Source organism: Haliotis rubra, unplaced genomic scaffold (genome assembly GCF_003918875.1).
Source record: "Haliotis rubra isolate DU_JTF1 unplaced genomic scaffold, ASM391887v1 Scf965, whole genome shotgun sequence".
NCBI lineage: Eukaryota > Metazoa > Mollusca > Gastropoda > Lepetellida > Haliotidae > Haliotis > Haliotis rubra.
The window spans coordinates 283,163-286,750 of record NW_025767707.1 but is presented as its reverse complement, the minus strand read 5'-3'; the positions used below and the strand labels follow the sequence as shown (position 1 = coordinate 286,750).

Below are 3,588 nucleotides of genomic sequence, written 5' to 3'. Positions count from 1 at the left end.
TTACGATTACTGTGGAAAATGGAAGGTCAATGTAAATATTTCGAAAACTAAAGTTGTAATATTTGGAGCGGGCCCAGCACGTAACTCCAAACATTCTTTTATCTTTGAACACTAAATAACTGAAATATGTGATGGCTACATATATCTTGGAATCCACTTTCATAGAAATGGACGGATGATAACTGCTATTAAAGAACTCGCTAATAGAGCAACTAAAGCCATGTTTTCACTCTTGAAGAGAGCCCGAAATTTATATTTGCCGATAGATAAACTTTTGAAAGCATTTGATACATTAATTTTACCGATTCTCAACTATGGATGTGAAGTTTGGGGTTACGAAAATCTACAAATTGTAGAAAAGATACACCTAACATTTCTGAAATATGCTACTGGACTCCATTCTTCTACTCCAAGCTTCATAGTATATGGAGAATTAGGCAGATTACCTATAGAAATATATATCTATGTAAGAATGATAAGATACTGGCATCAGCGTGAAACTATTAGTACTCCACTAAAGCTATCACAACAAATATATCGTTCCATGAGATATCAATGCTACTATAATGGCACTGTTCTACGTTGGTTAAAACATATCAAGCAAATTCTCGATACCTCTGGATTATCTTACTTACTTGAAGACCCGTTCACCTGTACAACGAAATATATTTCTTTTACTGTTGAAAACGTACTAAAAGATCAGTTTTTACAAAGGTGGCAATGTGACATCAGAAGCAGTCCCAAAAGATTTTATTATCGTGTCCTGAAAGATTCCCCCATCATTTGAAAAATACCTTTTATTACCAAAAGAAATATCTTATCCCTTGCTATTATTTAGAACAATTAATCATCATCTCCCAATTGAAACTGGGCGTTGGAAACGCATCCCGCAAAATGATAGAACCTGCCATCTCTGTAACTCACCTTCAACAGCTGATGAATTCCATTATCTATTTAGATGTTCTGCCTTCACTCAAACTAGACGTCACTATTTGGAACCATATTATTGTACGTTCTCTAACTTGTATAAGATGAAATCATTGTTCGCATCCAACAAACTGTCTATTCTTAAGAAATTATCAAAGTTATATCTATTATCAATAACCATGTTAAAGCTACGCAAAAAACTGTAAATTATGCAACGATCTTCCAACAATGCAATGCAATTTATGTATACTATATATCCTATGCTCTTGTTCCACCGTGGGTGGTTAAAAGAGAATAAAGATTGATTGATTGATTGAAGATCGTTGCTTCGTTGGAAGCATGGCGCGAACTTCAGGATTGCAGGACAGGACCGTCTGGGCAAAAATCTGGCCTGGTTGTCTGGTTTTGGCAGCTTGGTCTCTCATGGCATTGCGAATTATGGTTAGGGCTACTTGGTTGTTGTCTGGTGCATGATTGTGTGCAATACCAAGCTAAGGACACTCTTGTCAAGATTGGTAATCAAGCTGCCTCTGCATTTTGTGCTGGATCGCTTGGTGCACTTCCACCAGATTTTCTTATTCCTTGAGGAATGCTTCGAATACAAATATTCTTCATAACTCACTTTCAAACCTCCCTTACTTGTGGTCAGTATCTCCATCTTGGATAACTGAACTCCCAGTCCAGCTTGTATCATATATTAGCTTCTGGAAGGAATCCATTTGAGTAAAAGAATTAACCGATAATTCCATGAGTTCATTAATCGGTGTGATATCGTCAAGCTCAAAGCAAATTAAACCAACAATCATATGACATGTGACTATAAATCCCATAATCCTTTAAGAATTAAACAAAATTATTAATAATAAGTTCATTTCTCCTGTGTTAATAAGATCCAATTGTTACTTACAGCATCACACTGAAAGGAATAATTAACTTGACAGTGAAATAGTATCAACAAAGTAAATAGATACCAGGATGTTTTTATAACAGTAGTTGTTGAATTAGTTTTTTGCAAATAACTTGAGAACAGGATGTTTTTATTATTGACGCTGAAAGTGAAATATATCAAATACAGTATAAACAACTGGAGAACAGGATGTTTTATAATAGTTATTTTTCCATGACTTTTTTAGCTATGACCTTTTTCCGTCCACCAATCACATATGGTAACCGACAGCATCTGGGTAGTAGTATATATCCAGTTAAACGACCATTGATAAGTCTAGCATTATTCACAAAATATCCAGTCATATCTCATATCCGGAATAACCTGGAATCCAATACCTTCATGCATCTTAATAGATGGTATATTTTCACGCTGTATCATGACAAGCACCTCCTTCCTCTTTTCCAGATGCTTCTGAACGAGATGAGACATGGCGACCTTTCCGTACCCCTTTCCTCTGTGGTTTTGGGGCACGTACAGTACCCCCAGACACCCGTAGTGATAGGTAAGGGCGTATCCCATCACCTCCCCCTCCTGATTGTATAAACAGGTGGAAGGAAGTGTGGTTATCAGATGTCTAATGTAATCCTTAGACACGTCTCCATTGCGTAAGTCCCACGTGGAATCTACCAGAGCAGTATGATCAGCCTCCAGGTTGGACATGACACATCCCTCAGGAACAGGCCTTTGTGAACAATAATAATGAATTTAAGATATGTAAACATATTGAAGACATTACCTTATATAATATCGACCAATTTATCTGTAAAGCGTCAAACTGAAGACATGAACATTGTTTACAATAAGGAAGAGAGATTTTTGGTTGTTTTCTTTAAGATCAGGAACGCAATGTAAAACTTGAATGAATGATGAAGGAGTAAGTATATACTCCAAAACGTTGTGAATGAATGATGAAGGAGTAAGTATATACTCCCAAACGTTGTGAATGAATGATGAAGGAGTAAGTATATACTCCAAAACGTAGTGAATGAATGATGAAGGAGTAAGTATATAATCCAAAACGTAGTGAATGAATGATGAAGGAGTAAGTATATACTCCAAAACGTTGTGTTCCTCATAGTAAAGAAGTTGACATCCAAACAATTCTTTTTCTTATGTTATCACTTCTCCATGCCATTTAAAGACATGATCGTTTACTACGTCAAGATGTTGTCAACACGTTTTAATACGTTTTGTTTATATGCAAAACCAAGGTAACGATATGTGTACTGAGTCTAAATGATCTATGGTATGAATGTACCGGAGCTTCAGTGTATCTTGCGTGACAATCAGGTAGACACAGTCATATATCTCCCTTGTGAGAGTCCTGTGAAGTTGAGCTACTTCTGTCAAAACTGGTGTTAGGGTACTGTCGGCACCTGAAACAGTTAGGGAAAGCATCATATGTTTGGGAAAGGATTACATTGAGAGGAAGGATTGCATGTGAGAGAAAGGATTACATGTGACAGGAATGATTCAAGGAAATACAGGATTACATGTGAGAGAACAGGATTACATATGAGAGGAAGGATTATATACAACAGGAAGAATTCAAGGGAACAAAGGATTATATGTCACAGAAAATGATGACATGTGTGTAAAAGGATTACATGTGCGAGAAAGGATCACGAATTAGAGGAAGGATTGCATGTGAGAAGAAGGATTGCATGTGAGAGAAAGGATTACGTGTGAAAGGATTACTTGTGAGAGGAAGA

General features: G+C 36.5%; 1 long non-coding RNA gene across 1 annotated transcript; it reads right to left on the bottom strand.

The window, feature by feature from the left end:
• Nucleotides 1–1,128: 1,128 nt before the first annotated feature.
• On the bottom strand, nucleotides 1,129–3,247 carry LOC124265184. The gene is made up of 3 exons (XR_006895368.1): nucleotides 3,135–3,247; nucleotides 2,212–2,558; nucleotides 1,129–1,631 (listed from the first exon to the last, which is right to left on the bottom strand). It is a non-coding gene; the product is annotated as an uncharacterized LOC124265184 (long non-coding RNA).
• Nucleotides 3,248–3,588: the final 341 nt, after the last annotated feature.